Source organism: Bubalus bubalis, chromosome 2, assembly GCF_019923935.1.
Source record: "Bubalus bubalis isolate 160015118507 breed Murrah chromosome 2, NDDB_SH_1, whole genome shotgun sequence".
Lineage (NCBI taxonomy): Eukaryota > Metazoa > Chordata > Mammalia > Artiodactyla > Bovidae > Bubalus > Bubalus bubalis.
In genome coordinates this window covers 15,577,402-15,603,950 of record NC_059158.1, presented here as the reverse complement: position 1 = coordinate 15,603,950, position 26,549 = coordinate 15,577,402, and the positions used below count along the sequence as shown (strand labels likewise).

Below are 26,549 nucleotides of genomic sequence, written 5' to 3'. Positions count from 1 at the left end.
TACCATCCCCACTTTAAATATGACATAGTTATTCCCACTCTGCTTCACTCTGGCCAGAAGACCGTTGTCAAGTTTTTCTCTTTTTCTAAAGGCTGAACAAGTATGGCTTACAAAAATTCAGTTTGACAGTTAGGGAGTTTGAGGACTTCAAATCACATTGCATGTCTTGCTGTAGAATTCTAACATTGTAATCAAAACATGTTTCTGTGAAATCTAATTTTGACCAACCAGTTACAAGCAATGGGCATTATCAAACAGGAAATTCCATAATTCAAATAGACCATTTATCCATTTTCTGCATTTCAGAAAAATCCTTGATGGGATTTGAATTTTTTCCAGTTTTCTTCTACATCACTGATCCTCTGTGGGACACACAAAGGCCCTCTTCTGGCTTTAAAGTCCATTATCTCCACAAGGGACTCAAAATGTTTGGCCCTCCCACCAGGGAGCTAGAAAAACATTCTCAAAGGGTCTGAAGTGCTCTTGGGTCTAGATGGTAAGCATGTTTGTGGCCTCTTCTCTTGAAAACAGCCCCTCAAAACAACAAGGATGTAGAAACACCAAGTTTATGTTTAATGAAACCAGAAGATAACTGTGATGGAAGCAACAACATATAAAAACAGAAAGAAAGGGAAGGAACAGTAAATACTTTGCAGATAAGGGAAGATTCAAATTGAAGAGTCGGCAGAGATGACAATGCTGAGAAACCAGCTACTTTGCATCTCAGAAATCCAGAAAAGCATACTGGAGACAGTTTCAGCCTGAAGGACATATATATGAGATATGAGATAAATATAGGGACACTGTTTGGAATTCTGTATAGGAAACAAGTTGACTCTTGCCTCCTTCTCAGCCTTTATTGAGGAAAACTTCCAAAATGGATAAAACTATAAACATATAACTGCCCTCTCCCCCTCCCCCCAAAAAAACTCAGGAAATAAAAATGACACAGAAAATCAAAGAAAACTTAGACATTACATTCATGAAACAAGAATAAGATATATTTAATAATCATAATAATAGTCAGAATTTAAGAGCCCTTGGAAGCTAAAAAATATGACAGCCAGACTTACAACTTTAATAATACAATTAAAAGATAGGGAAGACTTTTTAAAAAATGATAAAAATGGAGAATAGGAAGAAAAAGGCAAGAAAATTAAGGGTTGGACAATAATGTCCAATACCCAAATAACAGAAATTCCAAAAGAAGAAAGCAGAGAAAATATTAGGGAGATATACAAGGGGAAAATTCCAAAACTGAAATAAATGAAGCTGAGTCTCCAAATTGAAAATAAGACTCTCAAGAGTCCCTTGGACTGCAAGAAGATCCAACCAGTCCATCCTAAAGGAGACCAGTCCTGGGTATTCATTGGAAGGACTGATACTGAAGCTGAAGCTCCAATACTTTGGCCACCTCATGCGAAGATTTGACTCATTGGAAAAGACCTTGATGCTGGGAGGGATTGGGGGCAAGAGGAGAAGAGGACGACAGAGGATGAGATGGCTGGATGGTGTCACTGACTTGATGGACATGAGTTTGGGTAAACTCCGGGAGTTGGTGATGGACAGGGAGGCCTGGTGTGCTGCGATTCATGGGGTTGCAAAGAGTCGGACACAACTGAGCAATTGAACTGAACTAAGTTCATTTTTTTTTTTAATTTTATTTTTAAACTTTACAAAATTGTATTAGTCTAAGTTCATATTTTTTAACAACTCACATCAAGATATAATACAAGAGAAAACTTCCAAAACTGAAATAAATGAAGCTGAATCTCCAAATTGAAAATGTCTATCTACTAATTTCATATTTTTTAATGACTCACATTAAGATGCATTATCATATTTCAGAACATTAGAAACAATAGATCCTAAACACCTCTAGAGAAGAAACTAAGGTTACATGCAAAGGAGCAGAGGCAGAGCAGCATGGGGTACTGGGTTAGTCTGTTTGAGTTGCCATAACAAAGCCTCATAGACTGAGTAGCTTAAACAACAGAAATCTCTCTCTTCCTCTTCCTATTAGGCCACCAACCCTAGTGGATTAGGACCTCACTTTTATGACCTTATTTAAATTTAATAACCTCCTAAGAGCCATGTCTCCAAATCTAATCATATTGGGGATTAGGGCTTTCACATTTGAATTTGGGACAATTCACTCTCAATGGCAAAATTAGAAACTGGAAATTCTGCCTCAGGATGAATCTTGACTCAGGTCTCTCCCATATATAGTTTAGGTGATCTTTAGGTGAGATTTTTAGGTTTTAGACTTCAGAGTTGATCCAGTAATGAGTTAAGACTTTGGGGGCTTTGGGATGGAGTAAATGTATTTTGCACGTTGAGAAGGACATGGATTTGGGGAATAAGGAGCAGAATACTATAGACTGAATGTTTGCATCTCCCCCCAGATTCACTATGTCAAAGCCCTAACCCTTAGTGTGGCTGTATTTGGAAATGGGATCCCTAAGGAAGTAAAGTTAAATTAAGCCATAAGAGCGGGGCCCTGATCCAAGAGGATTAGTGTTCTTATGAAAATTGGCACCAGAGTCCACTCTCTATCCATAAACATGTGCTTAACAAGAAAAGGCCATGTGAGGACCTAGAGAGAATGTGGCCATCTGCAAAGCCAAGAAGATGCTCAGCAGAATCTGAATCAGCCAGAACCTTGATCTGAAACTTATAGCCTCCTTATCTATTGTTTAAGCCACCCACTTTATGGTATTTTATTATGCCACTCTGAGTAGACTAACTCACAATCCAATGCTCTAGTGTGTCTGTAGTTGAATACAAGGTTTTCTAAGTTTATCCTAACTATTTAAGAAGTGCTTTTAAAATAGAAAATATACTTGTGTCATGGATGGAGAGCAAATAAAGCAAGAGCTTCCTTAATATAATACATAAGTACAACTTAAAATTGCTAGTGCTAAGTGAATATATCAAATAGCAGTGAAGAGAAGCAAAAAGCAAAGCAGAAAAGATAGAAGCATCTGAGTGCAGAGTTCCAAAGAATAGCAAGGAGAGATAAGAAAGCCTTCCTCAGTGATCAGTGCAAAGAAATAGAAGAAAACAATAGAATGGGAAAGACTAGAGATCTCTTCAAGAAAATTAGAGATACCAAGGGAACATTCTGAAAGAGATGGGAATACCAGACCACCTGACCTGCCTCTTGAGAAACCTGTATGCAGGTCAAGAAGCAACAGTTAGAACTGGACATGGAACAACAGACTGGTTCCAAATAGGAAGAGGAGTCCATCAAGGCTGTATATTGTCACCCTGCTTATTTAACTTATATGCAGAGTACATCATGAGAAATGCTGGGCTGGAGGAAGCACAAGCTGGAAACAAGATTGCCGGGAGAAATATCAATAACCTCAGATATGCAGATGACACCACCTTTATGGCAGAAAGTGAAGAAGAACTAAAGAGCCTCTTGATGAAAGTGAAAGAGGAAAGTGAAAAAGTTGGCTTAAAGCTCAACATTCAAAAAACTAAGATCGTGGCATCCAGTCCCATCACTTCATGGCAAATAGATGGGGAAACAGTGGAAACAGTGTCAGACTTTATTTTTTTGGGCTCCAAAATCACTGCAGGTGGTGACTGCAGCCATGAAATTAAAAGATGCTTACTGCTTGGAAGGAAAAGTTATGACCAACCTAGATAGCATATTAAAAGGCAGAGACATTACTTTGCCAACAAAGGTCCGTCTAGTCAAGGCTATGGTTTTTCCAGTGGTCACGTATGGATATGAGAGTTGGACTATAAAGAAAGCTGAGTGCTGAAGAATTGATGCTTTTGAACTGTGGTGTTGGAGAAGACTTGCGAGTCCCTTGGACTGCAAGGAGATCCAACCAGTCCATCCTAAAGGAGATCAGTCCTGGGTGTTCATTGGAAGGACTGATGTTGAAGCTCAAACTCCAATACTTTGGCCATCTGATGCGAAAAGCTGACTCATTTGAAAAGACCCTGATGTTGGGAAAGATTGAGGGCAGGAGGAGAAGGGGACGACAGAGGATGAGATGGATGGATGGCATCACTGACTCAATGGACATGAGTTTCGGTGAACTCCGGGAGTTGATGATGGAGGCCTGGCGTGCTGTGGTTCATGGGGTCGTGAAGAGTTGGACATGACTAAGTGACTGAACTGAACTGAATATATCGAGAAAATAGCAAAAATAGGAAAGAGAACACAACAAGGCAATTATCTGGAAAGGATGTGCATGAAAAGTTCCATTCAGGATGCTTATAGCAGCATCACTTAGAGTGAAAAACTGGAGACAAGCTAAATGTCCAATAATTAGAAGATTAGTTATATAAATTATGTCATAACCATGCAACGAAATAGTATGCAGTCATGTAAAATCACCTTTAGAGGAATAATTAACACCTTAAGAAAACATTAGCAATATTGTTAAGGGAAAACACCCAACAGTATGAATAATATAATCCAAATTGGGAGTGTGTGTGCCTTTATGAACAATATATGTTAAAATGCCAAGGGTTATCACTGGATGGTAGTTACAAGCAGTTTTATTTTATTTTTAGGGCTTTTCTGCATGTTCTAAATATTTTACAATTAACATTTCTTGCTCTTTTACTATGTATGTGTATTCTTTTTATTTAGAGACCACATTATGATAATTTTGCTCTCATTACTTCTCAGAGAATTTGACAAGTTGGTTCCTATATTTTCATACAGCAGATAAACCCTGATTTCATAGTTCTATCTAGCATAGTCTTCTCTCCTAGTAGATGAGAAACGCCAGTGGGCTCTCAGTTGCTCATCACGAAAGCAAATGGGGTTACAGTCACAAGTAACATAATGGAAAAAGTAGGAATCCATCTCGAGGCTCTGCAGCCTCTGCTGTCTAGGCTTCCCACCACATCTGCCCTGTTGTGGCTTCCAAGGCTAGAAAGCACATTAAGTATCAGCAAACCCTCCTGGTGCTGCAAACTTCCTCTGTTCTTCCAGGATCCCTAAGGGTTTGGGTAATGCTTTCTCTTCAGGATTTAAATGGAATCTTCAAAGGAGAAGGGAAAAGAATACCCCAGCTCTCCTAGTCTTCCTGCCTCCCCCATTCCTTCTCTTCTCTTTCCTTCTCCTTAGAGAAGAGTGAGGCAGGGCCCCTTACAAGGACACCTCTTTAGAGCAAGGATTCTTTTCTTCCTCTAGACCCTGGTGTTCCTGTGCATGCAGTCCAGGAACTGGGACAGAACACACTTCTGTTGTCTTAAGCTATCAAGTTTGTGGTAAGAAGCTATGGGCAACATGATTGGTGTCTTCATAGCCTGGCTGCTTGATTTCAGAGGTCTTAGCCTCTAGAGCTGTGAGAGGCATAAAGTACAAACAGGGCAAATGTTTCATATTCAGGAATTAGACTCGTGAGATCCTGCTAGTGAAGACATTCAAACACAGATGGGATGCCCAGTCAGGAGAGAAGGTAGAAAGGATTTATGCTTTCTATATGAAGAGACGGACTTTAGAAACACCTTAAGTATCTCACCGAATTCAATGCCTTCATCCAGAAGTTCTCCCACAAAGGTGCAGAGTCCACCTGGCATCAGACTAAAATTTTCTTGTCACATCTCAAAGAAACAGACAAACACTTGACAGGTTGTGCCAAAAAGCCTGGCATAAGCCTTAGTTGTTTATCTTTCCCACCCGGAAAATATTCTAGGTCCCCGACTTAGACTTTTCCCAGTGGTTGCAAAATGAAGGCTCATGAATTGAGCACTTAATATGCTCCATTTTCTATGTGAGTGTCCTTGTACACTGATACTCATAGTTAACCGTGTGCATTTTTTCTAGGATGTGTTATACTGTCATGACCAAGGTACTCTGATAACCCTTCTAGAAAGAGAATGCAGCTTCCTTGAAAAGCCACTCTGCACAGGTAGATAAATTGTGTTCACACTTGATGAATCACTTTGACTTTGACCCACACAATGTTCACTTGCAGACAGGAGCCAGTCTGAGATCTTGTCCTAAGAACTGCAGGGATGGGCCAGGGAGAAATGCCAATCCTAGAAACCGGAGTGGAAGTGGCAGCTCACATCTGGATGTGTGGTGGTGGAGGACACAGGACACTAGTATTCAACGCTGCGCATTAGACTTTCTGGCACGCACCATGCAAACAGATGCCATGCACGGCACACAGTGACCTAATTAAGGGCATGGGCTATTTCTCCAAAAGGAAAGGCAGTTGCTAGACATTTTAGTTGTAACTGCTTGGTGTGTGCAGAACACTTTAGGAATTTGTTACAAAATCAGAAGGTATCTATGATTTTTTATAAAGTCTATAGAGGATATAAAGAATCATGCAATAACTAACCCCTGTGCTCTCACTCTCTCAGTTCAAGAAGAAGTTGGCATTTATTTCTTTCTCCTCTGATGTAAGTGCTGGAGTGTGAGAAGTGTCTTGAAAGATAACTCAGATAGGAGTCTCTAAATACACAAGGCTGAGTTGATTAAAACTGACCAACATGTGTGTGAACTACAGAACAAAATATGCTCCCATTTCTCTGGCCTGTGATGTCTGTCTACCCTCAGAAGTTCCCAAATCATCTCATTTTTTAGACAGAAGGTGTCTGATTACACATCGGAATAGCTCTTGTCCTCATGTGAACATGAGTTAGAGACGCTTCTGTCTACACCAGCCCAACCTCTCCATCTCAGACCTACTACCAGCTTCCCTGGCTATGGGTTCTCCCTTCCTATATTCTATCCCATTTCCCAAGCTCAACAGTGCCAATCATACTGGGAGTAATGGTGAGCCCTTGGAGTAACAGAAACCCACACATAAGAATGTCTCTGCTAGGGGAAGATCATCTGCATGCCTGAGGCAAAATTGTTCATGAACATTGACAAAGCCCTAACCAGAAAGGCAGAAGAACAGAACCTCCACACACATACATAACCTAAGAGAGATTTCCTGGACTCTCCTCCTACAACCTTCCCCAAAGCACTCCACAATCATTCTACTGGGGACCAAGTTTTCACCAGTGCAATGCCAAAGCCAGAACCAGTAACAACATCCTATGGCATTCAGTAGATCCATTTTCAAGACAATCACATCTTTCAAACACCTTTTTGTCTTAGCATTTTAGAAGATGATTCAAAATCAAGAATCTTGATTCCAGAACAAGGAGGTCATTCTTATGATGTGCTACTTAGTTTAGGACTCAGTTTGGTTCAGTTGCTTAGTCATGTCCGACTGTTTGTGACCCCGTGGACTACAGCACCCCAGGCCTCCCTGTCCATCGCCAACTCCTGGAGTTTGCCCAAACTCATGTCCATTGAGTCGGTGATGCCATCCAACCATCTCATCCTCTGTCGTCCCCTTCTCCTCCTGCCCTCAATCCTTCCCAGCATCAGAGTCTTTTCAAATGAATCAGTTCTTCACATCAGGTGGCCAAAGTATTGGAGTTTGAGCTTCAACATCAGTCCTTCCAATGAACACCCAGGACTGATCTCCTTTAGGATGGACTGGTTGGATCTCCTTGCAGTCCAAGGGACTCTCAAGAGTTTAGGACTAAGTGGTCATTATTATTAATATAGTTATCTATTAATCTGTGGTAGATACTTAAAACACTTTCAGTTAATGTTGCTGTTAATCAATGTCAAAAGCATTTAACCTGTGTCCATCATCTGATGAATGGATAAACTAAATGTGGTCCATCCATACCACACACTATTATTCCGCCATAGAAAGGAATGAAATACTGATAGAGGCAGACCCAAAAGGCCACATATTATATGACTCCATTTATGAGAAATACACAAAATAGGCCAATACATAGAGACAGGAAGCAGATTAGTTAGTGGTTGCCAGAATCTGGAAGGAGAGGGAATGGGGAGCGTCTGCTTAGTGCGTAAGGGTTTCCTCATAGGGTGATGAAAAGTTCTGAACCCGGATGGTGGGAACAGATGCACAACATTGTGAATGTACTTAATGCCATTACACTGCATACTTGAAGATGGCTAGAACTGCCAAGTTCATGTTCTACGTATTTTATCCCAGTTAAAAAGAAAAAGATTTAACCTCTGGGTTTCTGTTATACCTTTAGATCTATTGTCTTTGGTATTTTATGGGAGATATAACCTATTTTGTGAAAATCTTTGTGTATGGAAATGTTTGAAAAAAATTTTTTTTTGGCTGCACAGCATGTAGGATCTTAGTTCCCTGGGACTGAGTTCAGGGACTGAACCTGTGCCCCCTGCATTGGAAGCACAGAGGCTTAACCACTGGTCCACTAGGGATGTCCTACAAATGGAAACTTTTTTGGAAGAGAACTGTAAAACCCACCATACTGAGCACATACTGAACGGCTGAAGAAATCCATGACACCAGGCCACTGGGATGATTCTAAAGGTGACAGGTGCATTCTCCTGAGCACATCCCCTTAATGTCTCTCGTTCTCTCTCCACCAAGACAGACTGCTACTCACAATCAGAACACTATTTAGAGGCATCAACAGGCAGTTGTGCCTGTTCCTAACGGATTCTAAGTACCTGATGTGCAGAGAGCACAGGATGATTTCTTTCACACGATTGAGCTCCATAGGGTCTGTCTTCTAGACCATTTTGTTGGTTTAAAATGCACCAATGCTCAAGCATTGTGAAGTACGCCCCTGTGGGGAAAGGGGGTCAATTTGGTTCACTGTGCTGAGATTTTTCTTTTACTTAAATCACCTAAATTTCAAACCACATTTTCTATTTCTTTCAACAACATCAGGCATTAGCATGTCACTTGCCTCTCTGTTTCTAGGAATAAAGACTAGAAATCTTAATATAAAACATTAACTCTGTGGGCTGGACTGGCAGAGTAATAGATCTTTGGAACGGCAGTGGCAAAACCTTGCCGGGGCTTCCTCAAGTCGCAATAAAGCCCTGTAATTCTTTTATTGAACCAAGAGCAGTTAAGTCACAAATGTATCTATGCAGAAATCAACTGTGGCAGCAACTCGAATAGATGACTTCAGGAACCATTCAGTACCTGTGCTGAAGGGCCCTGATGCTAAAGGTGAAAATAATAGATTGGATTAGAAAGCACTGCTCAGACCCAGAGCAATCAATGACACCTCAGCACTCTCTCTATTTGAGCTCTGATCGCTCTTACTTCACATGCAAGGCACACTGCATTAGCCACCAGATGGTATTTTCCTTTTCCTGCTGGACTTTCTAGGATTTCCAAAGACTCTTGCCTGAATTAGTTCACTTTTTCTGGCCAGCCTAATAAGGTTTCAGCCAGCTGACAAGCCTGAGTACAAGGAAAAATGAATCCCAACAGATAGCACAACTATTTATTGGGCTTAATAAGAAAAGAGGAGAAAGAAAAGAAAAAAACACAGCTTAGATACCAATATAGTCAATACCTTTGGGTTTCATTTTTTTTTTTAACCCTTGAAAACTCATAGAACCCTATAGGTCTGGAAGCGGTATCAGAGGTCAACTACTCAGTGTGCCAAATTAGTTATCTACTGCTACTTAACAAATCACTCCCAAACTCAGTGACTTGAAACTACATTCATCATTTCACAGTTTCTATGGGTCAGGGATCCAGGTGCAGCTTATGTGAGTCTTCTGCTGTCAGCGACTCTCACAGGCTGCAGTCCCAGTGTTGGCTGTGGTCAGCTGAGGACTTGACTGGGGAAGATACTGCCTTCGGTCACTCAAGAGGTTGATGGCAGGAGGCATTTCCTCCTGGGCTGTTGGACTGAGAGTTTTGGTTCCCCATGAGCTGGTGGCCAGAGGCCTTACTCTATTCCTTGCTTCCTCACATGGCAGCGTGCAACATGGTGGCTGGCTTCATCAAGCAAGCAAAGGGGATGGCAAGAGAGAGAGTATGAACACAAGTCATGGTCCTTTGCAAAGTAATACAGGCAGAGCTTGAAGATATTGTGCATTCGGATCCAGACCACAGAAATAAAGGGAATGTCTCAATAAAGTGAGGTACATGAATTTTTTTGGTTTCCCAGTACATGTAAAAGTTATGCTTACATTATATTGTAGTCTAATACATGGGCTGTAGCATTATGCTTAAAAAATGTGCAGACCTTAATTTAAAAATATTCTATTACCAAAAATTGCTAACCATCATCTAAGCCTTCAGAGTCACAGGAGTAATATCCAAGATCATGGATCACAGATCATCACAACAACTACAATAATAATGAAAAGGTTTGAAACACTGTGAGAATTACCAAAATGTGTGTGGCTAAAATCTAACTCATCAACTTAAACAAAATCATCTAATGAATTAGCAAGACAATTGACTCAGATAAACATGGGTGGCAAAAGGAAAATTGAAGCTTTTGTATCCCAAAGAGGTAGAATGCCCCCTGAATCAATCTGCTGGAAAGGTTATTTCTAATCAATACAATGGTCAGATTGTATTGTGGGAGTGTTAACCTGTTTCTATCACTTTCCTTTTTTAGTTTCTCTCTCTGCCATTTACACTCTTCTCAGACATGAACCATGACCTCTCCATTCTGTGTAGCTGTCCTCAGCTTCCAGGTTGATGGTCAGCACCCACCCAACGGGACTTCAGTGTTTGTCTTTGGTTGAAGGGTAAAAATGAGAAGCAAAAAATGCAATACCCACTCTTAACTCCAGTGCATTTTCAAATGCCCTGGAGCAAATTCAATATGCTCAGTCAGTCAGTCAGTTCAGTCGCTCAGTCGTGTCCGACTCTTTGCGACCCCATGAATCGCAGCATGCCAGGCCTCCCTGTCCATCACCAACTCCCTGAGTTCACTCAGACTCACGTCCATCGAGTCAGTGATGCCATCCAGCCATCTCATCCTCTGTCGTCCCCTTCTCCTCCTGCCCCCAATCCCTCCCAGCATCAGAGTCTTTTCCAATGAGTCAACTCTTCGCATGAGGTGGCCAAAGTACTGCAGTTTCAGCTTTAGCATCATTCCTTCCAAAGAACATCCAGGACTTATCTCCTTTAGAATGGACTGGTTGGATCTCCTTGCAGTCCAAGGGGCTCTCAAGAGTCTTCTCCAACACCACAGTTCAAAAGCATCAATTCTTTGGTGCTCAGCTTTCTTCACAGTCCAACTCTCACATCCATACATGACCACAGGAAAAACCATAGCCTTGACTAGACGGACCTTTGTTGGCAAAGTAATGTCTCTGCTTTTGAATATGCTATCTAGGTTGGTCATAACTTTCCTTCCAAGGAGTAAGAGTCTTTTAATTTCATGGCTGCAGTCACCATCTGTAGTGATTTTGGAGCCCCAAAAAATAAAATTTGACTTACCCTCAAAGCTGAGCCACTGGCAGATGATGAACACAAATCCCAACCAAAGTTAGAAATACCCTGACAGGACTGATGAGAGTGCATTTGGGTGTAGTTCTCCAAATGTTCTGCTGAGAACCAACCAGCATTAGCCTTTTAGAGATACATAGATGACACTGTTCGTGCGTGGGGGTATAACAAACATGGATCCAAACTTGCCCTCAGATTCCGGAAGTGCTTTTAGTAAATCTGAAGTGCTTTGGGAGTACAGAAATATTTGCATGGTAAACCTAAATTAACACACAAGCTATAGGCTGACGACTTCCAGAATCCAAGGGGCCTCTCAATTCAGTTCAGTCACTCATTCGTGTCTGACTCTTTGCGACCCCATGGACTGCAGCATGCCAGACTTCCCTGTCCATCACCAACTCCCAGAGCTTGCTCAACCTCATGTCCATCGAATCAGTGATACCATCCAACCGTCTCATCCTCTGTTGTCCCCTTCTCATCCTGCCTTCAATCCTTTCCAGTATCAGGGTCTTTTCAAATGAATCAGTTCTTCGCATCAGGTGGCCAAAGATTGGAGCTTCAGCTTCAGCACCAATCCTTTCAATGAATATTCAGGACTGATATCCTTTAGGATCGACTGGCTTGATCTCCTTGTAGTCCAAGGTACTCTCAAGAGTCTCCTCCAACATCACAGTTCAAAGGCATCATTTGTTCAGTGCTCAGCTTTTTTTTATGGTCCAACTCTCACATTCCTACATGACTACTGGAAAAACCATAGCTTTGACGATATGGACTTTTGTTGACAAAGTAATGACCCTACTTTCTAATATGTTGTCTAGGTTTGTCATAGCTTTTCTTCCAAGGAGCTTCCAATCTTGGGCTCCAAGGGGCCTCTAGGCCAGTTCACAGGTAACTAAGTAATAATAAAGCATTTTTAACTTTTTGAAAGATAGATGCTTTAAAGAAAAACCTATTCCAATGAAGAGAAGAGGGTCACAGAATGGTTTCCTCTGTCTTTCTTTTCCCACTAGGAGAGAAAGCATGTTGGGCTTCTCCAAATGCGGGCTACATACATTCTCCACATGGTTTGTCAGCTGGCCTCTTTGTGAGACTCAAGATTACAATGAGGCCAATCCATGCCTGTCTCTGGCCTGACTTAATAACTTAACTAATTGTAATTGACTAAACACCAGGCGTCAACTCACACATGTCAAGACTCATTTCTATCACCATCTTGGATCTATTGTAGTCTATAGCAAAGCATGCTGGGAAATGTCTGATGGGTCACCCAAACATGGCAGATCCTAGGTCGATATCACGACCCAGAAGATGAAGCCAGATGGTCCCAAGGCCAGGGCATAGGAGCGGGCAGCTGAGGTCAAGCAGGCGCTGTAGGCTGAGTGAATGAGGTCACTGAGCCCAGGCCACTGTGACTGCACGTGCTTAATATGGGTGAGTAAACCCACATCAAGGGTTTTAAAACAGGGCTGATCTCACACTAGTGAGGCATACCACCCAAACCTTCTGACTATCTTCAGATTCAGGTATTTCTGGTCTCTAATCCTCATACCTGGAATTCATTCCTTTGGGGGAGGAGGGGAGGAGGGGCCTGAGCCAGTCTTCTTTTAAAGATATGAATTTGTCTAGATCTAGGCGTGATGAAGATGTAAAGGGGTAACACACCGCTCAGGGCAGTGGACAAGCCCATTGGCACCCTCTGTCACCATCAAATAGGGCTGTCCTGAGAAACTGGCATGGAGAGAGAGTACATATCTTGGCAAAAGAACTTCTGAATTTATAAAGTACACTCCAAATCATCAGGACTTCTGACTCCTAATTCGATACTCTAAGGACCCAGCTATCTTTACTTGCAAATTATTAGGATGCAATGTGTCTCTCCATTGCCTTCCAGCAACAAATATGAGACTGTCATTTACAGGCTTCTACAAAACTAGGCCCATGAGATATTTCTTGAGTAGAGCACTATGACCAGAGACTATTCAAAGAACTAGATACAGGATGGCAAACGAGAGAGGGCTCCTCACCTCAAGAAGATTGCCCTGGGGGCAAGACAGACCCTGCTCGGAGCTACATTTTCATGCGTATTCTCCACCACGTGAAATTTTCACTTGGCTTCCTTTTCTTGAACTCCCTCAATGACAGGAAGCCCTGTTCTACATGAGCTGAGGTATCTCTTCTCCACCCCCAGCCCTTCCCCCAGCTCACATGGAGGGATATTGAGCCCAGCCAACCTTCGCCTCAAATCTCTGCAAGATGGAAGAGCCTGTGAGCAGAGTCTGCCCCAAGCCCTGTGTGTTTGCTGGGACAGATTTCGCCTCTCAACACTGTATTTATTACTGGGGCGTGAAACACAAATCTGCAGATGCCTGTTCCACTCGCCTGCTGTTGAGAGCCTGCTCAATAATTTAGCGCTCCCTCCCTTAAGGACAGGACATTTGGTTTCTGTTGGCTGTTGCCTAAGACAGAAGATGATGTGGGATGGGTTCCGAGGTATCCGGATCCCTGCGTCCTCTCTCTGGACTCCCTTGCGGTTGGTTCTTGCAAACACTGGTTTGCAGCTGCAGAAACAGCAGCTCCTTAACTCTTGGCCAGACATTATGGCTGTTTCACAGATACAGTACTCTTCTGTCTCCCCATTCCATTATCACAGCGAATTGATGACTACTTAAAAAAAAAAAAAAAAAAGCTGTCACAATAGGAGACCAAACACTGGCAACAGATAAAACAAAAGGAGGCGCCGAGCTCTTTAATTAAGGTTTGCGAAGGCATGTGAATCCTCGCTCTTAGTTAGCCTGCTGTGTCTCTGCCTGATTAGTGACGATGCATCTGCTCCGTTTCCTGGTATCCATCTGTACTGCTATGAAGAAATGTATTTGGGTCGCCCTGATCCTCAATGAGATGACTCAAAGGCATCAGCTGTAGATAGGCTAATGGTTATGCGTGTTGACAGAGTGTTTCCTGCACCCCTTGCTGTGCTGACATGCAAGATCACACCACCTTACACGTACCTGAAGTTAACCCACATCCACACAGACAGCCCAAATGAAGTGCCTACTGCCAGGAAACCCGAACAGTTTTAGGATGACCCGTTTCTCTGCTGTATTGTTCAAGACTGGAAATAGACCTCAATCACACTCTTTTCAGAAGCTCCGCCTACCTGTTCTGCCCAAGCTCCTGCCATAGAATTTCTTCTTGAACAGATTAGAAGGACCAGGAGAACTGGGATCTTCCTGCATGTTACAAAGGAAGGGACTTCTAACACCGATGTGTCCTGAAGGTGTGTCTGTATATCCAAGGATTTTTTATCACCAAGAAAAGGGCAGCCAAGACCTAAGTGGCCACTAGTCAGAGGTGTCTGGGCAGAATACTCCGCACAACTTAAGTAATGTTGGCCCTGTGTGATTTTTGTTCCCTCAGTGACTTTATTTCTCTCATTTCTAAAAATACTGTGGCACTATATGGATCTTAAAATTCTCTACAATACCATTCTGTGATTCAACATCATCAGCTTGGGTTCACAGAACTTGAAACTGCTGAACTGACCCCTGTACACAGACTCAGACATCGGAGATTTGAAAATATTTTTCTAAAGCTGGTAAAACCCAAATAAAGTCTGGAGTTGCATTAATAGTGGCTATCAGTGGTTTCTCAGGTTTGAGAAATGTACCATAGTAATGTAAGATGCTAACAGCAGAGAGAACTCGGTGAGGGTTGTGTGGGAACACTGTAATAGCTTTGCAACTTTTCTGCAAATCTAGAATTATTCAAAAATGAAGCATTTATTAAAAAAATTTTAATATACACTTTCCTTACTTGGGTATAAGTGAAAGCAACATTGGGTTTAAACTAAACAGGGGTATTACAGGATGACATTTTGTCAGCCCTTTCATTTCAGAAAAGACAGGTTAATTCTGCTATTGCCATGAATGCAGCATTTGCACCATCAGATCATGGTCACTTGAACACTTTGTATTCCCTCTCTTAATGTGGGAAGGGTCTCAGAATTTGAAGAATTCACATTCTTGGAAAACTCCAAATTGCATGCCTTGAACTATGACAGTAATTAGTAGAAAATACAATAAAATACTAGGAGTAGGACAAACTCCAGGGAGAATTTCCCCTAGAAAATGACCAAACCAGGGAACCTCAAGTGAAAAGCCTTCCAAATCCTGAGAGTTTATTGGCGAGTGTGGACCAAGCCCTGTTGAGTCACTGTATACTGGATTTCCTACCACCTGTTCACATTAGCATGTCAATTGGGCTTCAATTGGGTACGATCATCATTCAGTTCAGTTCAGTCACTCAGTTGTGTCCGACTCTTTGCCACCCCATGAATTACAGCACGCCGGGCCTCCCTGTCCATCACCAACTCCCGGAGTTCACCCAAACTCGATCATCATTAGGCTAGCCCTTTCTTTTCTTTCTCACTTAACCACCTTATTGAACTCATGGTGGTAGCTTCAAAAGAGACTTAGAATGGCCTGACCCATTCTCTTCCTGAGTCCCTCAGGCAGGTTTCAAATGAAACAAGGACACATGGGCACAAATACTTTGAATAAATTGCTACAAGATTATAAAGTATCATTACTACTGATATCACGACCAGCCACTTGGCTAATGTCACCCCGCTGCATAGACCATGGAAGATTCTCAACTCCAAAGAATCTGGCATGGACTCTTTGTAACTTAATTATGGACAGTAGTGAACCCTATGTAAGGAAGTGTTTAATAAACAAACAACCCATCTCAATGTGAACTCTTTAGTCCCAAGCCAGTAGACAGGCTCGCTTTCCTCTTCAGAAAGAGCAAAACCTGAAGAGAGAGCTTTTGTTTACCAATTGGAAAAGGGAGCAGAGAAAAGCCTGCATTTATTCCTGGGGGAGAATAATGTAACTGTTATAAGCTGCTGTGTTACATCAAATTAAAAGCAATTTTTCTGAATTAAGAGAAAATTGAGTGGGGAAATGCTTCCTTTTGGAAATTTAATTCCCAACTGAGTATTTATACGCTGTTAGTCTTCGCAAGCACACAACTGCAAACTGCTTCACGTGCCAATAGCATCGACCAGGATAGGAAAAGAGGCGTTCTTTAGACAGTCATTTTCCTCCCCATCTTACCCTCCCCACACCCCCAACTTCTAGTCCTTGTGATCTCACGAAAGCCCAAGCCAGCTCCTTTAAAAACAGATTGGCACAAAATAATCAAGTTCCATGATGAATATCAACAAAATCCATGGCCATGAATGGGAATGAAGGAGAATGTTTCATTTCATATTTAAAATGTTAAATTGGGTACTTACAATTCCCCTGATTTAGCATTTTTAATTAAAAAATTCAAGCTTTATTCAACATTTGCATATTCATGCCTCTATAATGTGCGCTGATTGCATTAAAGGCGGAGAAAAAGCATGTAAGTGCAGTACAAACACAGTCACTCATCAAGTGCACCATCTATGTGTGCATAGATAAATATTTCCAAACAAATTAACATACACCCCAGCACAGGTGCCCTGGCCTCACAGCTCCCTCCAGCTATTTCAATCCGACTTTTCTTTCCACCAAGTTTCCAGAGCCAGAACACCAATTTAAAATTTTTATAATTTGCTGATTTGTAGGCTCTGTGGGTCCCTTTGCCAAAGGCTCTTATCAGTGACTAACCCTTCTGATGAGCAATAGACAGGGAAGAAAACATTTAGCTGCACTTTTTACTGAAAACCAAAGTATGGCTTCCATGATTCAACAAAGACCACCAATCTCTAGTTTGTGGCCTTCAGTCACAGGAAGGGGCATTTTCCATGCCTGAGAAGAGAATGCCCCTGACCAGGCATAGCTGGCCCTGTTAATGGCCCACCAATAGGTGGCATCCCCTCACTTCATGCTTACAGAATCATGACTGTCTGCAGCTCCAGTGTCCCCAACACTTAGAAGTAGATCGTGCTTTGTCTAAGCCAGAGGCTGGCAAACGACCCCTGGATCAAATCCAGCCCACCACCTGGTTTTGTCCATAAAATTTTATGGGAACACAGACCCACCCACTCATTTACTTGCTGTCTGTGGCTGCTTTCACACTCCAAGAACAGATTTGGGTAGCTGCAACAGAGAGCATATGGCCTCCAAAGCCTCAAATATTTACTGCCTGGCCTTTCACAGAAAACACTTGCCAAGCCCTGGTCCAAGTCAACTCCAGCCCAATTTCCCAGCCTCCCTTGCAGCTAGGAAGATGCTGAATTATATTCAGTAGGTGAGGAATAAGACGTTACCAAGAGCTACCTTTGAATACATAGTAGATGATAGACACATCGAAGGAAGTAAGAACCACAAAAGAGCATTTGAACTGGGGAGCTGAATGCAGAAAGGAGGATGTAAGTTCAGGACACACGATTTGAATATACGATTATACGATTTGCGGTACTTTGAATATACGATTATATGATTCACAGTACTTTGGGAAAGCCCAGTAACTACTTCAACGTACAAGGTTAGAACTCAGAAAAGAGGTCTAGCCTGAAGACCTCTAAGGTCAACTGCTCCGTTAACTTTAACTCAAAGAGACTCTGTTTGGAGCTTGTCCCCTGCAAAACATTACCTCCAAGTAAAACCTTCTGACACTGTCTCCTCCTTACAACTCTGTCTTAGCTTAGTTCCTCTGGCTCTAGCCTGTCCTGCTCCTCTTCCCACCTCTCTCGCTGTTCCATCTTCTTTCTGTTAGTTGCTCAGTTGTGTCCAACTCTTTGTGACCCCATGGACTGTAGCCTGCCAGGCTCCTTTGTCCATGGGATTTCCCAGGCAAGAATACTGGAGTGGGTTGCCATTTCCTTCTCCAGAGGATCTTCCCAACTCAAGGATCAAACTGGGTCTCCTGCACTGGGGGCAGATTCTTTACTGTCTGAGCCACCAGGGCATCTTTGTCTGCTCATATGTTGTCCTTCACTCCTTAAATTGGGAGATTCCTTTAGGATTTATCATCAAGCTTTTTTGATTTCCTCAATATTCTCTTTCTGAACATTCTCATCAGCCTCCCAGCTCTCAAGCAAGTGACTCTTCAAGTTGACATTTCCAGCCTGGACTTTTCCCTAGATCATGATCCACTGTTAACTGGTTGCATATCCCAAAATGGGTGCCATGTTGCAAACCCAAACTCTTTGTCCCTAAAATATTTATTGATCTTGCCCCAAATAGAGAAAAGACACTGGTCATGAAGTTGGAATTGCATGTTCTGAGTCCTGGCTTTGAGTCCTACTGTGTGAGCTTAGCAAGTCTCCTCATTTCCGAGCCTCAGTTTCATCATTTCCATAGGCCCCAAGAGAGGTATGAAGTTCCATTTATGGCTGTAGATGAGAATAAAGGGCTGATTTGGGAAACCTAGAAAGAGTGGGAGAAGAGGATGGCATTTCAGCTTGAAAAGCATATGGGGAACTTCAGGAATCTACCTGTCCTCCTTTCACAGGGCCTATGCGGTTTGATTTGAGTATGCACGTGGGTAGAGCATACTTTGACTTCTGTCTCCTTGTTGAGAAGAAGACAAAGACCTGAACACCATTGTTGCTTTTGTCCTCTGCTCCCAGCTTCATTTCATACTTGCTTAGTTTCAGTCTGGTTCCAACCTCAGCTTTGGTGTCTGTGACCTTTGCTAGGTGGTGTGTATCCAACTCACCTTAACTAACCTCTGGCTCCTTCTGAAGCCTGGGTACCCAAGTTAGCTCAAATGTGATCTCAGGTTGCTACCTCTGCTTTCCTTAGGCTTAAACTTCCCAGATTTAAACAACCACCACCACCACCAACTGTAAATGAACTTTACAAAGAGGCAGACACTTAGAGTGGCTTTATATCAAGTCAGAGAATACAGGCAAAATATCAGAAGCAACCTTCAGGGATGTTCTCTTAGGCTGTGGTCAGAGACCTGCATCCTGGCCCTTCCTAGCTGTGGCATAGCTCCCGCTGGTCACTCTAAGATGTCCAACTGAAAATGTAATGGCAGTGAGCTTCTTTTGTCCCATTCCTATTCCCTATACTCCAGTTTTTATGTTTGCTGAAAGATCAGCTTCTAGCCCTTACATGTGTGCTGAGATGAATCCTTTGCCAAAGAAGGCATTTTCTGACTCCATAAGCACTCCAAGGCGAGGTTCAGAATACTTTATTCATTTCCCTTTGAAGATCTTTTTCATGGGAGCCATCATTTCAGAGATCTATACCCTGGTCTCTCTGTTTCTACTCCCTGAGAACACGAGAAAGCAAACTTGATCTGAGAAAAAGAAACAATTTCAAGCCAGGGTGGTTCCCAGCAACAGAAAGTAAAGATGGAATCCCTCGTTGCTCTCTCTCGACTGTTGGTTGAGGACTGGGAGCTGCCCGGGAAGATGGAGTCAGCATAGACGCCCCACTCCTCCACGAGAGTCCAGGGGCAGAGTTCTTTCTTTGTAGTGATGACAAGATAGTTCTGCCAGTTAGTGTGAGGCCACAGGCCTGGCATTTGAACAGGAAGTGAGGCCAACCCTAAATGAAATCACACTGAGAATAAAGGAGGATTCAAATAAAAATTGACAGCGTAGTTCACAGAGCTCGTGGGTGGCTCAGCTGCCTGGAAGTCACTGCCATCGCTCGCCTTGGATGGGAGGCCTCCGGAGCGCTTGGCTGAGGAGGTTGTGTGAAGCGAGTTTGTCTGCACTTTGTCGTGCCTATGACACGGAGAAGGTAAGAGGGGCTGGTGAGAAGGCTGACAGGCTGATAAGTTTCTCTGGAGACAGCCTGGAAAGGCTGCCAGGAATGCAGGAAGCGGAATGTTCTCATTCCAAAGCGCTACTCCACATGCTGTCTAACTGCGGCCATATGATTTTAAAATAACTATTTCAGATTAGGACCACAGAACTCTGGTCCTGCCTTTGCTAACTGGTTGTATAACCTTGACAAATTGCTTCACTTCTCCAGGCCCATGTGTTTAAAGTGGGTATTTCCTACTGCAAGGAGAGAGAATAAGGGGGGGCAGGGGTTGGTAGGAGATTGACAAGGGGGTGGCAGAGAGAGATGAGATTTGGCTCCTGGAGTCCTGGGTCCAGTCTGGGGAGCCCTAAGCCCTGAAGAACAGAGCAAGTCAGAACAGGACTGAGCTGACACGGCTTCCAAGAGGTTTTAGCTTATATGGGCCACCATCTCAGTGGAAACATTCCCACAAGCAGAGGCTTGAATATGAACTTTCCAAACAGGAAGTCCAACTCCTAGCCACCAGGATCCATGAAGGTGATCTTATTTGGAAGAAAGATTTTTGCAGATTAATGAAGGGTCTCAAAATCAGATCACCCTGGATTTGGGTGGGTCCTATATGAAGTGACTTGTGAGTGTTCTTATAAGAAAAAGGCAGAGTGAGGGTTTGAGAGACTCAGATGCACAGGGGAGAAGGCCACGTGGAGAGAGAGACAGGGATGGGATTCTGTAGATCCAAGTCAGAGAAGGCCTGGAGCCACCATAAGCTGGACAAGGCATGGCAGATGCACCCCTGGAGACCCCAGAGGGAGCGTGTCCCTGCCGCCAGCTTCATTTGAGACTCCTGGCCACCAGTACTGGGGGAGACTCTGTTTCTGTTGTTTTAAGCCACATGATTTGAGGTAATCTGTTACTGAAGCCCTGGGAAATAAATACAACGTCCTTGTGAATCCCACAGCCAAGCATCTCTTGAAACAGACTTCCTTCCTCACCTTGGGGTCCTAAAGATGTTCATTTAAACCAGATTTGAGTCCCAATTTAAACATGGGCAAGGGCAAAGAAACATGTCTCTCTTACAGTATTAGTGACTCAGTGGTAAAAAATTTGCCTGCTAGTGAAGGAGATGCAGGTTCGATCCCTGGGTTGGGAAGATTCCCTGGAGGAGGAAATGGCAACCCACTCCAGTATTCTTGCCTAAAGAATCCTACGGACAGAGGAGCCTGGCAGGCTACAGTCCACGGGGTCGCAAAGAGTCAGACAGGACTTAGCACAGCACAACCCTATTAAAGTCTATGCTATTCCCAGAAAAAAAGAGACCCTGCTGCTTTAGTTTAACTCCAAGTTGAACACCAAAGCATCAGAGGTGTTTGAAGCTGTCTCCATCTCCCCTCTCTCCCCTAAAACCTTGCCACAGACTCCCAAAGGTGGCAGGGAGCCTGCTTCTCTTCCGGGTTCCTGTGGTTCTTAGCGTGCAGAGTCTGGCTTCTAGAAGCCGCCTGAGGAACCAGCCTCTAGTTCTCTCCTTCACTCTCCAGCTTTCTCCCTCGTGCCACTGACTAGGTTCATCAGGTGACTGTGACTGTCTCTGATGGCCACACATCTTTGTTGCACACCTGGCTCATCAAGAGGTGGGAACCAGCCTCTATCTTGCAGACGTAGGAGCAGGAAGACCATTTGGGATTTATGTTTGGGGCTTTGGCTTCGGGGAGCACGTTGTCCACAGTTTCCCAGGGGGCATGCTTTGGGTAGTGAAACTGTTAACTCTGTTGTTCATCTGACTGCTAGTGTTTGTTCTCAATTAACTGAAAATTGGAGTCGATGAGGGGCACGTGGGTACTCCAAACGCTCAGGCAAAATCACGCAACTACTGAGGACTTGCCAGGCACCAGGCACTCTGTTTTTGGATTCTTGCCTCTTTTTCCTCAATGCAGATGGCTTTCTGAGACTTCCCCCTTAAACTAAAGAGAACCTTCCATCCTATCTTTCAAGCATAGGTTTCAAACTGATCTCCTTCACAAGGCCTCTAGAAATAATTTCAAGTCCACAGACACTACATCTTTACTTTGAATTTCTTTATAGTTATATAAATGTCATATATTAAGTTTTAATATGTCTAAATACCCTGGTTATTACCTACATATTGATCATTGTACTCCATATCTGTTCAAAGTTATACAATCAGGAATGATGTTTTTCCCAACATATCTCCTGTCCCTATGAACCTTTCCAAATCTCAGGTTCTCTGAATGGAGTTTCAATTTTGTGTCATTTTATCAACTTATTCAGCCAAACATCTACTGAAATCCTACAACAGGCAGGCATGACACAGATAAAGATAAATAAAACATAGTTCTGGCCCTTGTTGCTCTCATTTTCCATTGGGAGGGAAGTGTCAATAAGAAGTATTGTTATAGGCTTTACTTTATATTTACTTTACTTTGGGAACAGTCATGAAAACCGAAGACAGAACAACTCACTCTGCCTAACGGTCAGGAAGGCCTCACAGAGAGGGGATGTGCAAATAAGGCTCTTATGGATGGACAGGAATACACCCTACAGATTAAGAGGGAAAGGAATTTGAAATGGAAGACATAGTATATGCAAAGGCACAGAGTCATCAGTGGACCAAGCACCCCCAGAAAACAATGAAAATCTCCGAGGAGCTGGAGTTGCCATGGAGATGACTGGCAAGGGATTAGGCTGGCAAGGCAATAGACAGCATGCAGTGAGCCAAGCGAAGGTGCTCAGATATTATCTGGTCAACGACTGGCAGCCAATGGCAATTCCTAAAACCAGCTTTAGTTTTAAGATTTAAAAAACTAGAAATTAATGTAGAATAAATTTCTGGTTTGAAAATTATGGCTAAGGTGGGCACAACACCCAGGATAATGCTACACAAACAGAAGGCACAAGATAAGTTCCTACTGAGTATGAATTCAGAGTCAGAAGGGAGGAACCATGGAAAGAAATGCCGAGGCCATAGTTACCGCTTTTCCAAATCTTAGCTGCCATTGGTATTTCCACCACAGATAGGATGCTCCACAATGATACAAACAGAAGTCCTTTTCCTCAAAAGGACAGGTCTGCTCACAGGACTGAGCACCTCTGCTCTGGTCCCACTGACTCTCACTTCGTAGTGAGGAGATGGCAGAAACCACATTCACACACTCAGTTCATACCTGGGGAGGGCCTGTCATGACTCCCCCGCCTCTCAGCATGGTTGATGAAATGACTATCCTATGTCTAGAAATAAATCTGGAGGTGGAGTCATCAGATAAAAATATTTTGAAAAATTAGCCACAGATGGTTGAGCATTTCTGTAACACTTCCTCAGATTTTTTTCTCTTTTTTCTCCTCCTCCTTCTGTAAATAATGCAATTAAAGGAATTCCTTAAGGCATGGGTCCCCAGCCTCTGGGACCTAATGCCTGGTGATCTGAGGTGCAGCTGATGTAATCATAATAGAAATACAGTACACAATAGATGTAATGTGCATGAAACATCCCAAACCATCCCCCACTGCTGGTCTGTGGAAAAATCATCTTCCATGAGACCAGTTCCTGGTGCCAAAAAGTTTGGGGAGTGTTGCCCTAAGGGGAGACCTGGTTTCAAATCTCAGCTCTGTAGCTTACCACCTACCACAGAGCTGACTTCCGTCAACTCACCATACTCCACTGAGCCTCAGCTGCTTTTCTGTAAAAGGAGAGTTAGTCACTCAGTTGTGTCCAACTCTTGCTGACTCCATGGACTGTAGCCCACCAGGCTCCTCTGTCCATGGAATTCTCCAGGCAAGAATACTGGCGTGGGGTGCCATTTCGTTCTCCAGGGGATATTCCCTGACCCAGGGATTGAACCCAGGTCTCCTCATTGCAGGCATATATTTTAGCATCTGAATCACCAGGCAAACCCTCTGTAAAAAGGGCTATTGTGAGGATTAGATAATATGCAAAACAGGCCTAGAAAAGCGTCCTGTACAAAACAGGTACTTAAAACACAGTACCTATTATTATAACAAACTCATTTTGATACTCCAATCTCTCAAATCTTTGGATAAATTCTAAGAAAGACCAATATACATACAGTGTGTCAGGGTGACATTATGGGGAATTATCCAAGAAACCTTCTCCTTTATGTGGTTCCACCTTGACTCTGAGAGCCAAATCTATGTTTTCAATTTCAAAACTTCCTTTTGTACTAATTATCATTGAGACTCCAGTCTCAGGGACCTCCCTGGTGGCTCAGGGGTAAAGAATCCACCTGCAATGGTGGAGACATGGGTTGGATCACTGGGTTGGGAAGATCCCCTGGAGAAGGAAATCACAACCCACTCCAGTATTCTTGCCTGGAGAATCCTGTGGACAGAGGAGCCTGGTGGGCTACAGTTCATGGGGTCACAAAGAGTCAGACACGACTTAGCAACTAAACAACAACTCCGGTCTCATCTCCTTCATCTTTACTGTAGAACTGTGTTGCTCAAAAGGGGCTTTAGCTTACCTTCTCCCTAAAGCAAACTTTTGGGCCATTGGTCAAGCTCTGGAAATGGTTTAAAAGCATTTTAAAATCATGAATCAGGCCTCTGAAATAATGTATCCTGCCACAGGTGAAATAATCCAGCTCAAAGATACATGAAACAATTTCTACTAATTATAAGTGAGTGGGGGGAAAAAAAAATCATCTCAAGTTAGTTCTGATTTCCATTCAAAATCAAAGCAGTCGGGTTTTGAACACAACACACTCTCACCCTTCCAGAATTAGCAGGATAGTATGACCATAGACAAGGACACACTGAAAATAAAATCCCCAATAAGAGTTTGAACAACTCACAGGGCAGCCCCGGGCGAAAATTCATTACATCCAGAAGAGCTTCTCCCTCCTCCTACTCACAGCACCCTCCAACCCCACTGTCCACAAATAAAAGGTGTAATACTCACCTAGCTGTTGAGAGGGCTCTCAGAGTAGGGACTGAAGACATAAAAATATCCAAGGATGGAAAAGTCCTTTGCAAATCTCTGTGCCGACAACTAGTGCTTTGTAAGCGTGTTGTTGTTTAGTTGCTAAGTTGTGTCCAACTGTTTGTGACTCCATGGACTGTACCCCACCAGCCTTCTCTGTCCACTATCTCTCGGAGTTTGCTCAAATTCATGTCCACTGAGTTGGACTTGAATTGGATAATACAAGGCTGTAGAGATTGAATTATTTCTTTGTCTTAATCATTGTCTTTGAAAAGCAGCCTCTCCGTCGTCTGTTTACAGGCTCAAACGATACCAACTCTGAAATCCCAGTTTTAAGAACAGGAATGGCGACCCACTGCAGCTCCCAACTCAGTACCATGAGTTTTCTGCTGAGAAGGGAGCTGCCTTCATGCACTGGTTCTTGGGCGGGCTGCACGTTGCCATCACCTGAGCAGTGCGAACAGTTACTGAGGGCCGGGCTTGCTGGGAGCACAATGGTTCCCAAACGTTGCTAGGTATTAGAATCACCTGGGAGGGTTCACCGCAGAGCGATCACATTATTTTTCTCTGGAGATGATACCAGGTTATCAGCAGTTCTTAAAACTTCTCAGGTGATTCCAACGTGCAGTCAAGGCTAAAACCCAGTGTGAGACGTCAGTGGTCTGGGGTGAGACCTGGCAGCAGGATTTAAAAAATATATATATTTATTTATTTTGGGCTGTGAATGGTCTTAGTTGCAATGTGCGGGCTTCTTCCTAGTTGTGTCTGGGGCACAGGCTTCAGTTGCCCCCAGGCATGTGGGAATCTTAGTTTCCCGACTAAGGATTGAAGCCACATCCCCTGCATTGAAAGGTGGATTCTTAACCACTGAACCACCAGGGAAGGCCCCCTGGCATGGGATTTTTAAATTCCATCTCCTTCATCCTTGCTTGATCCCACTGCTCACAGAATGTGCCCAGCTTTTAAACACTATATTTCCCAATCTGGATGGGAGGGGAGGCTGCCGGAGAATGGATGTACGTATGTGTATAGCTGAGTCTCTTTGCTGTCCATTTGAAACTACCTGCTATACTCCAATATAAAATAAAAAGTTAAAAAAAAAAAACCCACTAATTTCCCAGCTTCCTGCAAGTATGGCTGGACGGACATACGATATGTTTCTGACCAATGAGATGTAAGCAGCAGTCACAGAGTGAGGACTCTGGGAAAACTTCAAAAACGGCCAAATCCACGAGAAGTGCTTTTGGCCTTTATTCTCCTTATTTTTGAACAAATGCGAGGCTACAGAATAGATACCCATCTCACCACCCAGAGGACATCACCACCACACACTAAGGTCTCAGCAGACATTTGGAAGAATCTGGGTTCCCGAAGCCATAGGGAGCCACCTTCCCAGCCAACCCACAGACTTCTTGTATGTGAAAGTATTCCCCCCCTCGCTTGTTTAAGCTTTTTCTCCCTCATATTCCTGGACTGTGTGATACACCCTCCAAAGAAGAAAGGGACCAGATGAACTAATAGAAGATTTCCACAGCAGAGGCAGCCAGGAAGTCAAGCAGAAAGTGTGAACTAAAACAAAGCAGGAAGACAGAGAAGCACCGTTAGCAGAGCACATTGATATTTTAGAGACAA

The 26,549-nt window shown here is 43.2% G+C and overlaps 1 long non-coding RNA gene across 3 annotated transcripts in view; it reads right to left on the bottom strand.

The window, feature by feature from the left end:
- The window catches only part of LOC112579563, a 132,073-nt gene extending 106,502 nt beyond the window's left edge, over positions 1–25,571 (bottom strand). Inside the window, exon 1 of one of the 3 annotated variants that reach the window (XR_006544393.2) lies at positions 24,897–25,571. This is a non-coding gene — a long non-coding RNA (uncharacterized LOC112579563). The remainder of the gene's footprint in view (positions 1–24,896) is intronic. The other 2 variants (XR_003103889.3, XR_006544394.2) reach the window with 2 other exon arrangements.
- Positions 25,572–26,549: the final 978 nt, after the last annotated feature.